Genomic DNA, 13758 nt, shown 5'->3' on the forward strand with positions numbered 1-13758 from the left:
TCTATTCTTAATTTTTCGAGAAGCCTCCGTACTGTCTTCCTCAGTGGCTGCACCAATTTACAGTCCCACCAGAAGTGTGTGAGGCAGAGCTTTGTTAATGAGGAAATCTACCCTCCACATGGTCTTGTGCTTCTCAAAGAAAACCATGGATATGCCATTCCTTGCCAGTAGTTTAGGAAGAGGCACCCACGAGTCCTAAGGACAAGTCTTCTGGCACCCAGGGAAAGCGCTCCTCCCTGATAAAGATACGCAGGAGAAAGTGTCTCATTTGGTGCTGGGTGCTGTGGTATCCGGATGGAGTAGCCATCATGCATCCCGGGAAGGATCCGCCCTGGGAATGAATGGCAGAGCAGAAGGAAGTAAGAACTTAGGCTCCTGGTCCTGGAACCACTGAGCTCACCCACTGGGCTCCTCTCCGCCAGGTTACTCATTGGGTGAGATGATACCTGTCTTTTTGGCTATGCCACCTGCATCAGGGCTATTTCTTAAGTGTCAAAAGCATCCTAACCAATTTATCATCAAAACTTTTAAAGCAGGGCATCGCATATGAGATTAGCATGTTATAAAGATTCCTCTAAGAGTGCAGGAAGGTGGCTTAGGGGAAGATGCTGGTGGAATGCCAGTTAAGACACCATTGCCTCATCTTTGGAGGTGTCTACCCCTTTCCCTTTCACCCTGAAAGGATTACTAAGTTTCTTGAAAATGTTAAAAGAAAAAAAAATGCATAAAATGTGAAAAATCAAGTTGGTGTTGTTACTCAAAAGTATTGATTGTGTTTCTGCTCTGTATTGTTGCCATCAGCATTGAGAAGGCCTGGTCCCAAGCAGCCTCATATAGATGCGCAGTGATGATGACCAATAAAAAAAAAAAAAAAAAAAACAAGGAGTTTGTTTAACATATCTACAAAAGTGTCTTGTTCTTCACTCGTCCAGCACTCCTATCTAGAATGTAAAGTAGAATCCGAGAGATAGAGACTTTGTCTTATTTACTCTACTCTAGCAGCCATTTAACAAATGTTTGTTGAATGAACAAATGAACCCTGGGCCATCACCCCAGGCTCTACTCACATGGCCTGGCCCACTCCACTCTCTCCCTCCTACATACATTCCACCTAAGATGCCCATGTACTAGTCTTGTGAACTGTCCCTGACGGTATGTTTAGTGCTCCCAAAGATTAAAACTGTATGGACACAAACGACTTTTCTCTCCACATTTTTCCTCAGAATTCCCATTGCTGCAGCCTCTCTGTGAAGTGATGCTGGGCAGCAGTATGTGCAGGTGAGTAGTACGACCAGGAGTAGGAGCTCATCCACGGCCAGCTGGCGGGTGGAGGCTGACTCTAACTACAGGGGCCAGATGGATGTGCAGGGCCCATCTGAGAGAGCTGAGCCACGCTGGACATCTTCCAACATGGAGGCCAAGGGGTGTTATACTCTCCAGGCCTCTGATGACAGCCCTTACTGTCAGGAGAAACACTGACCAGGAGCCTGGCTGCTCTTCTTCCCCCTGTTCTTAGCTACACCGCCCCCTGCCCTTTGGTCCTCCACCTCCTCCCGGCAAAGGTCCTCTTCCTTTCTTTGTGGCCCTTCTTCCCTCCTACTCTGTTTCCTGGCTTTATCCTACCCCCTGCCCCAGGCTTCCTGTCACACTAACCTCTTTGTCTCCTCTCCTCATTCCTCAAATGACATTTCGATGTTTGTGTGTGGGTGTGCATGTGTGTGCATGCGTGTGTGTGTGCATGTGTGTGCGTGTCCTCTGCAAGTCCAAAGCTGCCTGCTTTCCTCCTCCTCACTTCTTCATTCTCATCAAAAAATGCACTTAATCCGGATTTGAAGTTTCCTTCTGGGCACTTCGTCTGTGTGCCCAGGTGTCCTGAGGGGCAATCCCTCCCCATTGGAGGACTCAGTCGTATTGAGGAAGATTCTATGACTGAGGCAGTTTTGTCAGAGTTGGCTGCAAGCCGCACGCCTGGGTTTTGTTCCATGCGATACCTTTCCTCTGCCCTCCAGCAATCCATCAAAACTCACATATACCGACTAAGACTCCTCTGTGGGTTTAGTCAGCTCTGAAATGGATTCCCTGGGTGACATATAAGTGGATGACATTTTCTCAAGTTACACATATACAAAACCCCAATCAATAATACAAAATAAAATCCTTGAGTGATAAACCAAGTCAATTTCAGGGCTATTGTCTCATTTTCAGGGCTGTCAACTCTGAGCCTCCACCTTAGCCAGTGGCTTTCCCAGCACACACATCGGCCTGCATTGTACTTACCACGGGCAGCCTGGCCTTCAGAACTCATCCTGCCCCACTCTGCTTTGCTTTTAGGAGCTAGGTAGCAGCCTCCCTTGGCATATTTTCCCTCCTACCTAGAGGGAGTTAGTGCATTTTGCAGATTTTAGCTCTTCCCTGGTCGAGAAGAGTAACCAAGGCATTTGAAAGTTAAAGTCTCTTCAGAGAGAGAACCAGAGGTCCCTTGAGCAGAAGACAGTAATATTTCTTCTGTGGAAAGCAAACAAGTCATGCTCCCTGCCTTTCTGCATTCTCTGCCTGCCCCTTCTGGTAGGGATTAAAGATGTCCCTTCACCCCAAGCTCGGCCTCCTTTCCTTCCCAAAGCCAAAGTTTTCTAGTCAGCAACCACTGGATGAGGATTTCTGACAGCCATCAGGCCATGGGGAGCAGAGGAAAGAGCATTATTTAAAGGGCATGCAACACGAGAGTGACTTGTCCTGTTCTTTCCTTGCCCCATTTCTGTTCTGGGCAATTCAGCTAATCTGACCCCCCTAAATCTGTGCCTACTTCGGGATCCAGCCAGAGCCTGTTTCTGCCCTTGTTTGCCCACATGCCAGCCTTCCTCTGCTGCCCCACCATAGTCCCAGTGCAGAGAAAACTTCTCTAGTGCTTGGTTGGTTTTATCTTCAAATGCCTCAAAAAGAATGTGAAGGAAATTCTTTCTCCAATTCTTGACACAGAGAAGGTGCCCAGTAAATATGAGTTGAACTTGGAGAAGAATGAAAAGAATGAAAGGAGAGAGAGAGAGGGAAGGAAAATTCTGCTCTCTGAAATGACCTGACATCTGAGGACTCCAGACCCAGAGCATCTGAAAGGTTTTAAGCAAGGTGCCTGGGGTGGTTGGAGGGTAGGTGGGGAGAAGCAGAGCAGAAGTTGGGAGTTGACAGGTACTCCAGTGAGAAGCAGGCCAAGGGCTGGGGCTCACAGCTGCTCCTGCCAGCCCTGGACACTCCATGTCGGCCCCTCCGAGCTTCTCCCCAGGCCCTGGGAATGCCGGAAGGCCCCGCTGCTTGTCTTCACTCATGCTGTTTCTTCCACCAGAGCTGCTCTTTCCCCTCCTCTGTACTTTTCTCATTGCTATTCCTTTACGACCAGGTACCCTTTTCCTGCCAGGCCTTCCCACCTATCCCACCCCTATCCTAGCAGCCAGGGGCTCTTTCTACTCTACCAGCCTTTGCTCACATTCCTGGTCTAGCACTTGACAGACTATATTTGTTTATATGTCTCTCCCTCTGACAGTTTCATTCACCCATGCTTTATTCATGCTTCATTTGTTGAGGGCCTTCTATGTGCCAGGAAGTGATCTGGCAGGGGTTGAGAGAGGCCTGGTTCTTTGGTGCTGCCAGGTAGTTCACAGTCCTGAGGGAGAAGAAGACTTAAGGAGTAGTTACAAGATGGTGAATGTTTTGAAAAGTAGTTAGGGTGCTATGGGAGTATATGAGGGAGGCATGCTTTAATCTGGGGTTGGGGGTGAGACACTCAGGGAAGGTTTCCCTAAAGCTGGAATATTTAAGCTGAAATCCAAAGAACGAGGAAGTAATGGCCAGAGAGAGGTAGGGGTGTGTGTGTGGGGGGCGGGGTTTGAGTGAGTGTGTGAGTATTGAGGCAGGGGGGGTGGAAGGCAGGGTAAGGGTCCCAGTTCAGGCTGAACATGTGCATATGCAAAACCTCCGCAGCAAAAGAGACATTGTGCCAGGTGAGAGGAACCCAAGCAGAGACAAGTAGCCAGACGAGACCATGGAACACCAGGAAGGCCATGTTCAGTGCCAGCTCCAGGAAGGGAGGGTCTGTGACTTATTTGTTTTTGTATTCCTGAGGTTCTGCAGAGTAACAGGTGCTCAAGAAATGTTTATTGAACAAATAAAGAAATGAAAACACATTAACCAGAGAAACGGAATCTAAACAGGACACGAGAATCTGAAAAATGAAACAAAACTGCCTCTCAAGGCCAGCTGTGCCACCACGGGGAGTATTTCAACTTTAGCTGGGAGCCCAGGAAGCACCACATCCATCTGGCTGGCACAAGAATAGGTTCGAAATGAGCACATATGCCTTGATTTGAGTTGGTCAGATTTAGCAAGACAAGCATGCCATTTATCCAAAGCAGGCTTATCTGGAGCCAATGGAGGGGAATCTAAGTGACATCTGCCAGGCTGGGACTTTATAAGGCAGGGGAGTCTGGCAGACAGAGACCCAGCCAGGGCCTGTCTTGATGCTCCACATCAAAGAGGGCCTTTTTCTGTTATTCCCGCTGTTCTGCGGACTTCAGAGAATCGATGCATTTTAGAGCTAGGGAGGACCCTAGGGATCATGTGGCCAGCCCCTAGTTTTACAAATGAAGACAATGAATCCAGAGAAGTCAGATGACTTACCCTAAGTTAGTGGCAGGATAGGCCAGGTGTCAGGTCTCTTGATTCGATGTTCCTGTGCAATCCTTTTATAAGCACATCTAAAGGAAGAAAGGAGGGAGAGGAGAAAAGAAGAAAAGGGAGGGAGGAAGGGGAGAAACTACACTGGGGCCATTTCACAGGAACTAAGACAGAGGAGAACTCCATAGCTAAGGGTGATCAAGAAACACCGTGCCTTGTAAAATACTAACTTGAATTAAGGCAACAGCTGAAAGGCAATGGTGCAAACACAATGTTCATCTTTCTCAGCTGAGGGCTCAGTCTCTGGGAGAAAAGTTTCCATCTCATAGCTCCAAGGTGCCATTGACTGTAGTTGGGACCACACGTTTTCCCACTTAAGGCTGTTCTATTCTTAATCAGTAGCTAGGAGCTGGGATCAGGGACAAAATAGCCAATGTCTGAGTCCTTGCTCTTGCATTTTCTCCCAACATCACTTCTCACCTTCTTTTCAGTAATAAAACTCCTGATTTTTAGCTGGCACATGGCTGCCTGGAATAAAGATTACATTTCCCAGCTCCTTGTGGCTAAGAGTTGCCTCTGTGACTAAATTCTGATCAATGGCATATAGGGAGAGGGATCAAGTGCAGCCTCAGGAAGTCGACTAAAAGCAGTGGTTCTCCATCTGTGGAGATTTGGCCCCCTAGTGACATCTGGCAACATTTGGGGATATTTTTATTTGTCGTACCTGGAAAGGAGGAAGTTACACTGGCACCTAGTACGTAGAGGCCAAGGATACTGCCAAATATCTACAATGCACAGGACAGCCCCTACGACGATGAATTATCTGACCCAAAATGCTGAAAGCACCAAAACTGAGAAGCCCTGCCTTAAAGGGTGGGGGCATGCTTATTTTGCTCCTTCCTCTATACCAAGAGTCCCCAACCTCCAGGCTACAGATCACTATAGGTCTGTGGCCTGCTAGGAACCAGGACGCATAGCAGGAGGTGAGCAGCAGGTGGTCCAGCAAGTGAAGCTTCATCCGTATTTGCAGCTGCTCCCCAGCACGAACATCACCGCTTCAGCTCCACCTCAGATCATCAGGCATTGGATTCTCATAGGAGCACCAGTCCCTGCTACTCTATACAACTGCCTGGAGTGTGGACATGAAGGCCAGAATCTCAGCTGTCACCTTTGACCTTTGACCTTTGACCATGAGGTGGAAGCCACATGTTGAGGACAGTAAAGCAGCAACACAGAAGAAGTTTGGATCCTTGATGATTGTGAAGCTGCCATATCAGCTGCAGACAACTCACTTCCAGACTTTGTTACCCAAAACAAAATGAAGTTCTAGCTCATTTCAGCTTTTGTTGCTTTGGGTTTGCTGTCATTTACAGCTGAACCTAACGATACACCTTCTACCCTCTTGCTCCTTCTCCATTTCCTTCAACTCCAGTGAGCCTCTGCCTTCTGCTCTTGCTCCTGGTCTCTTCTCCCTTTCTACCCCTTTGTTGTTCTCAGGCTTCACCTCCAGATTTACTCAAGAGCTATATTCACCCATTCTCAGTGTGATCTACTTTGAATTCTGATACTGATCCAAGATCCATTTGTTGCAGCCCTGAGACTACCAGGTCCCATGCCTCCAGATTCCCAGCCGATCAGGCTCTAATTAGTCCTAAGAAGAAGCCATATCAATTGGGTTCTGAACATTTCTTTGTAACCAAGTTTGCAACATGGAGCCATGTTCTGCCAGACCAGGTTTTTTTTTTTTTTTTTTTGACTTTTATACTGTTTAATGCAATATGTATAGCATCATGACAAAGAAAATCCTTTTAAAACATTAGCTTAAAAAATGATGAACTCTTGATTATCGACTGAAATGAACTAGTCCATAAATTACCAATACAAAGGGGATTTACTTAGGCCGAATCTGCCCCATCTGGTCCTCAGATAAAATGTCTTTCATGCGATTCCCCTGAAATTTCTTTGCTGACCCTGAGTCACTGAAGATGAATGATTTGTCCAGGTTGTCCCAATAGAGTCAATAGCAGCCTTAAAAGCCTTCAGAATGGATCCTTTGGGACTCTAATCCTTGAAAATAAAGATGTACTTTGCATTGTTGAGTCACTGGTTCTTTTGGGAGGCACTAAGGAACACAGTTTTCTCATCAGTTTTCATCTTCTGGAGACTGTCCACATTACTTGGCTCAGACACACATTTAGTCTCTAAAGTCAACCATGGCCAACAATGGCCTGCAGGTGTTATCTATACACTGGTACTATGTGGGTGCCAGTTCAGCAGAGTGGAGACTTGACCAATGGAAATGGACTCTGGCCCTTACTCCATACAGGTTCTATCAGCTTGGTATCAGCCCTGGTCCTATTGTAGCTGAAGAATTAATCCATCTATCCATATATCTCTGCATTCATTCAGCACATGCATGAGTCACGTTCAGGGCTCTGCTATGACAATCCCCTGGAGGTCTTTCCATTTATCTTTATTGTTTACTAAAGACTTAAAAATGACCAAACCTTTTCTACCAAGCAGAATTTCCCAGAGAAACAGAGGGGAAGGGCTCTCTTTATCTTTCTATGCTTTCCCATTGCTAGTGATAGAGAATTTGATATTAACTAGCCCTTTTCTTTCCGGGATTTTAAAGTCTGCTACTGGGAGCCAAGAAAAAAGTCACAGAGACCCCACCACCACACACAAATGACTTCATAGTTATACAATCACATTATCAGGGATCTAAAAGTAAATCATTTGTACTCAAGGGCAGATATTCCAGAACTATGAGGGGAATTTCAGCCGGCATATTTGCTACTACTTGAGATTGTCTATCTGACTTCTTGAAGATATAACAAAGATAGATCACTTCAAGGGGAAAGTTGGCAAGGGCCAAAGAATAGTAAAACAAGAAGCATCCCAGTCAACTTCCATGTCCTTCAGATGCACTGGGGTACATTCTGAATCTAGTCCCAATTTCTGGGTCATGATGTGAGGATGGAAGCTTCCAACTCAAGCAAAGTAAGTGTGAGAACAAAGTTGAATCCTTTCCATTGTCTTTCTCTCAAAGGACTTGTTGATTGAAGTGGAGGGGGAAGAGTATGACTACCATATGAAGAGCGGGTAGGAACTAACGTTATAGATTCTGTGGACGCCAGCCTCCAAATAAACCCCAACATTTCTCATCTTCTGGTATTTACACCCTTGTGTAGTCCCCTCCCACACTGTATTACAGTTGGTTTGTGTGACCAATAGAATACAGTAGAAGTGATGGTATGGGACTTCCAAAGCTAGGCCGTAAAAGACATGTGGCTTCTGCCTTGCTCTCTCTCTTAGATCATTGACTCTGGGGATGAACTGCTGTCCTGCAGTCTTGTGGCAAGGAACTTGAGGCCTCCTGCCAAAAGCCAGATGAGTAGGTGATCTTGGAAGCACATCCTTCGGCCCCAGTCAAACCCTCAAATAACTACACCCCCAAACAACCTCATGAGAGACCCTGAGTATGAACCACTCAGCTGGGCTGCTTCTCAACCAAAAGAAACTACGAGATAATAAATTTTTATTGTTTTAAGCTGCTAAGGTCTACAGTAATTTGTTTGGTAACACAGCAATAACTATTATATCCCTTCCTGTCATGTCAGTGTATGTCAGCAGCTCAGTTAATCCTCATGACAATCGTGTGAAATAGAAATTATTTTCTCCTTCTTAGGGGTCTGAAAATAGGTTCAGAGGATAAAGTAATTTCCCACGGTCATATGACTGCCTCCAAAACTCATTAGACCACTCTGGCCCGCTCAGTCATGCCTCTCTGAGACCTCCCTCCTCCTCCCAGTGATGCACAGAGATGAGCCAGGCTGTCTTACAGTGGTTTCAGGTTTAATGACAAGATTATGTGGTCCTAGGGTGGAGAGTGAATGAGGGTTTGAAATTACCACTGCCTACAAAAATTTTATTCTTACACACCCTGTAAAGCAGCTTTGAGAACTTGGTGGAGTAGATGTAAAATAAATGGCATTTAAAGCAATGGCAAATAAATGGAAGAATTAAAAAATAGTCAATGTTTCTAGTCAGAGTCAGAAAGCTGATGACAAATAACAAGACTTCCATTGAGACGATGGGTTGTTCAGGTCATTTGTGGGTCTATAACAGACACACCCTGAGGAAACAGCTTGGAGGCCAGGTACGGTCAGCACCTGAGATTTTATGTCCCTTAGTCTGATTCAGAAGGTGGAAGGCAGCCTGGAGGGATTCTTCTGCCTGCTCTGGAATGAACCTAGGTTCTGTTGGACATCATTTGCAATATAACTTTTCTTTCCCAGCTCTTCGCACGGTGGGAAGTAAAAGGGCATAGTTTATTCTGAGGTCATTTTTTTGGACCAATAAACTGGACTAATTCTGAGCTATTTGATGGAGTTTTAAGATATACTTCTTAAGGACTTAAATTAATGCTAATAATAGAAGCCCAAGTGGACTAATGAGTCTGGATACTTAAGCCCTAAATCAGTGCTTCTCAAACTTTAATGCAAACGAATGACCTGGGGGGATCTCATTAAAGTGTAGATTCTGATTCAGCAGGTCTGGGGTGGGGACTGAGATCCTGCATTTTTAACCAGCTCCCAGGTGCTGTTAATACTCCTAGGGCATGGTCAGTACTTGAGTAAGAAAGGCAGGAAGCACTGATTCTCAAACTTTGCTGCTTCTGAGAATCACCTGGGGAGTTCAAAATTACTGATGACAGGGCTTCACTCCCAGAGATTCTGATTTAAGTGGCCTTGAGGGCACCTTGGGCATCAGGATCCTGGTACCTAGCAGAGTGTGAGGACCACTGGTCTAGCAAGTCTGTTCCCAGTTCCTCACTGGTTCTCTCCTGGTCTCTTTCCTGAAGAGAGGCAGCTGCAGTGCAGGGTAATATGAACTTGGGGATGGGAACCTGAAACAGTTGTACTGCTCTCCTCATGATTTGTCTTCCCATCTGGGGACAGGGGAAATGGCTTTGCCTCCTTTATTAGAGCATTATTATGAGGTTGAAATGAGTTCACATGTACTACATAAAGAACTTAGAATAGTGCCTAGCATAATGCATTATTACTTCCTTATTATTATTCTCAACTATTAATGAATTAAGATTGGTTAAGCTTTACTAGATGGTTGTCCATTATGGGGCCCAGGAATGGGGGAACGCCTTTGTTTGGTGAGAACCTGGAAGGAAGAGATGTCTGTCTAGTGGATGGAATACAAGACCCACTCCTTGTCACTACATCACTGAAATCAGAATTAGGACACTGAAGATCAACTTCAACTTCCATAAAGCCATTAAGGCAACTTCTATGGAGTGGTCACTGTATACAGGGCATTATGCTAAGCCTTGGAAAGAGCTGACTAGAACTAGAAAGCAAGGATGTTTAGCTTCTAAGAGCATCTGGTCTAATGCAGAAGATAAGCTATGAAGTAGCTTCCTTATTGCCTACAGGACTAAATTAATATCTAAAGGAGCTTGCGGTGAGCTAGGCAGAAGAAGGCAAGGTTCCTTCTTCCCATAATGCTTATAGTCTGGGGGAGGAAACAGAAACCCAAATAAAAAATTATAAACCTTCCAAGGTGCTTTGGAAAACCCAGAAGAAGAGCCCCTCTCTACCAGCAGACTAGGCTGGAGAAGAATGTCTTGGAAAATTCTTGGAGGAGGTGGGAAGGGGTGATCAATTCCAGGCCCCATAGCCTTGCATTCAAAGTGCTTGGGATCTTTGCTCCATTGACTCCCTCGGCTGTATCTCTTGACAAGTTGAACCCATTTCCTATATCCATCCATGTTCTCCTGTCTTTGCCCAAGGCTACAAAGTACAGGGGACCAAGGAAAGTGTCTGTCTTCTTTACCACAGAGAACTAGGGGAAAGCCCGACATTTAATGTGCTTGATGCTTAAATGAGTGAATGTGCTTCCTTCAAGCTGAAAGCCTGTTCTGTTTTGAAGACCTATGTCTGGCTCAGCCTTGGTACAGCCATCTTGACAGCAGATGGTGACTGCCACCGATCGGATGATTCTACATCCTTCCTAAGTTCAATGAGACTTAGAAGCCTGGTCAGTAGCCCCAGTCCGCCAGCCACGAGGTCTCAAATTGTTGGTGCTACCTGCCTCAGACATGATATACCTGCTTCTGCTTCAGTTTCCCTTTGTGGCTAGACCCCTTCTCTGAACACCAGCCTACTAGCCTGAGATTTCAACCAGTTCATGCCAAACCTTTCCATTTGGGGGCTGGATCATGTGTTCTGTGTATCCTCAGCTATGACTTTTGTCCTCTTGTGAATAAGCTGATGGCACAGAACCATGGAACTGATCCAAGCCTGACTTTGTCACCAGCGCCCAAGTGATCTTCTCCACAGCACCACTGCAACCAAGGTGAAGGTAGCTGGACCCTTTCAGAAACTGTGCATTGGACTGCTCAGCCTTTATCATTATCCCAGCCCCTCCTATTTTCTTCATATCCCCTAGTCTGTGCACTAAACTTTAATGGCATTCCTTTTGTGCGAGTTGGCTCTAGGTCCGAGAGCCCTTTCCGAATGTGGCCTTCCTCCTTAATTACCCATTTCAGGATGTGATCTCTCTCTCTCTCTCCTTGGAAGTTCCACACCACTGCACCTACCTCACTTGGAGACCTTTTTACCTTGACAGTTATATACCTGTCATCATTTCTATTAGGCTGTACCAGGCACATGTCTTTTTCCTTTGTATGTCAACTAGACCCTTGATCATTGCTTGCTGAAGAGATGAAAGCATAGGAAAAAACCAAGTTAAAATTAAACGGGGTGTAGAGTCTCTCTGACTTTGGCCCCCATTCCATTCAGCCTGTATGCCTTCCCCTAAATTAATCGTTCTCAAGCACGACCTTTCTCATTCCAAAAGAAACTAGGAGCTCTCCATTACCTATTGCATTAAATCCATTTTCCTCATCCTGAATCCAGCCTGCCCCCACTCCCTCTGCCACATCTGGCCTCAATCTTTCCTGCCCAACCTTATCTCCCTCATCCCCAGCTATACTTCTATAAGGGCCCATCTGTCCCTCTTTTCTATCTTAATTTTTAAATTTCTTGATCCTAAAAGTTTTCTTTCCCTTTCCCTATTCTCATATTGCTACCTAGTGTAGTTTGGTTATTGGCTTAGGTAAAACTCAGTGCTAAGATTTTTTAAAATGAAAAAGGCCATTATTTAAATACTGTGAGTAGATTTTGTCTGGCAAGAGATGGGTTTTCATAAGTCCTTTAGGTATGGACTACACCTTTGTTTTGGGGAACTATGTGGTTAGAGGTAGATGAAAGTAAGTATCCATCCAAGGTTCTCGGGGAGTGAACTATGAGGAAATCAGGAAGTTGAAAGTAGATGTTTTCAGTCTGAAAAGCCGTGTGTTCTGTTTGGTAGCAGATATGATGTCTATAATCCAGTAGGATTGGGTGGGGAGGTGGAGAATGTTTCTTGGGTTGCAACAAATTTAGCCAATGCTGTAGCTGAATTTTAATTTGTTCCTGCAGGACGTGGGATTTCTTTATTAAGAAATGCTTGCTTGCAAAAAGTTGTTATACACCATATGCCAGGACTGAGATAAAATTTTGCAAAGATTAATTTCTGTAATCCACACAACAATTTTAGGATTTTTCAGATGAGGAAAAGAAGACTTTGAGAATTAAGGATCGTGTCTTACAAATAAAAGACAAAGCCAAGGTGTGAACACCAGGAGTTGACTCCACAGCCTGTACTCCTGACCTCTACTACCAGAGTCTGTTTTTTAAAAAAAATCTCATCCTTTTAAAATTTCTTTTGGGAGCCTGTTTTATGATTAGTATGATAGTAAGTGCTTATTATTTGAAAGTGCAAATTCAAAAACATTTTACTGGTAGGGTTATCCAATCCTAGCACTTTTTCACATACTAGTTTGCATTATTTGCTTATTGCTTCATATTCACAGGTCATATTTCTCCCAAGGAATTTGAAGTTTCCTTGAATTGTGTCTTAAATTTCCACTCTATCTCTCACAGTAGGCTCAACTGTATCTTCCCTAAATACTCACTGAATTGATTTAAACTGGTACTCCAACTACCTTCTCCCTCTGGAACAAAGCAAAGCTAGTGAAAATATATAACAATACGATAGATTTCTAGACTTTCATATGGGGAAAGCTGAAGCTGCTTCCAAGAACAGCAAATAGAAAAACACAATAACTTAAAAGCTAATTCCACTATACAAACATGAAAAGTATTATTGCAACTTCTAGAGGTGTATAATGGATTTGAACTTTTACAACGCCAAAACAAAGTAGTGTTTAATTTAGGGTTTTGCTGTCCAGGGAACTCAAATTGCAGCTGAGTGGAGATCAGCTGGCTCATGGGTGGTTATAGTCAATGCTTTGGCTCCCTCTTTTGTCAGGAAGTTGTAATTTTTTTACTTGCAGGAATTCTTGGTTCATGTTGTATAATGGCTGCTGTTTACTGTATGTACTGCCTGAGAAAATTTAGCTCTCAGATTTAACAAAGGCAAAGACAAAACCTACTAGCTCTTTCTCCTCAGGTGGAAACTAAATGCACGTGTTCATTCCTTTTACATGCTAACATTGCTGCCTCTGAAGCCAGACTCACTATAAGCTGCTTATTAACTGTCGGAGAACATATGAGGTCCTTGTTCTTGTGTGGCTTTCCCAATCTTCTAATTGTAGGGCATGAAAAGTACAACCTTGATTGCTCACAGAGTTTGTCACACAAGGCTGGTTTTCCCACACTGTCTGCTGACCCTGTCTTAGTAATGTTTTCAATGACAGAGGCAAGTGGTTTGGTCTAAACAAGTGACAGAAATTAAAAATTCTTGGATTCATTAAGTGGAATTAAGGGCACACACATCTTTCCTTAGCACAAGGTTTCTTTCCCAATTCCCTTTCCCAAAGCTTTTATGAGTTTGAATTGTTACTTATGTCAGTGATTCATCACTGGTGAGTTGGCTCTAATGGCCCTAGGCAAATTTCTCTTTATGGTGTTCCTACAGGGGCATTGAGCATCTCTCTTTCCCTAGTCTGCCATGTGTAATTTCCAAGACCGTTGAAGACTCTAAGATGCCACCAGTGCCTGGCACATT

This window comes from Rousettus aegyptiacus, unplaced genomic scaffold, assembly GCF_014176215.1.
Source record: "Rousettus aegyptiacus isolate mRouAeg1 unplaced genomic scaffold, mRouAeg1.p scaffold_m13_p_1, whole genome shotgun sequence".
Classification (NCBI taxonomy): domain Eukaryota; kingdom Metazoa; phylum Chordata; class Mammalia; order Chiroptera; family Pteropodidae; genus Rousettus; species Rousettus aegyptiacus.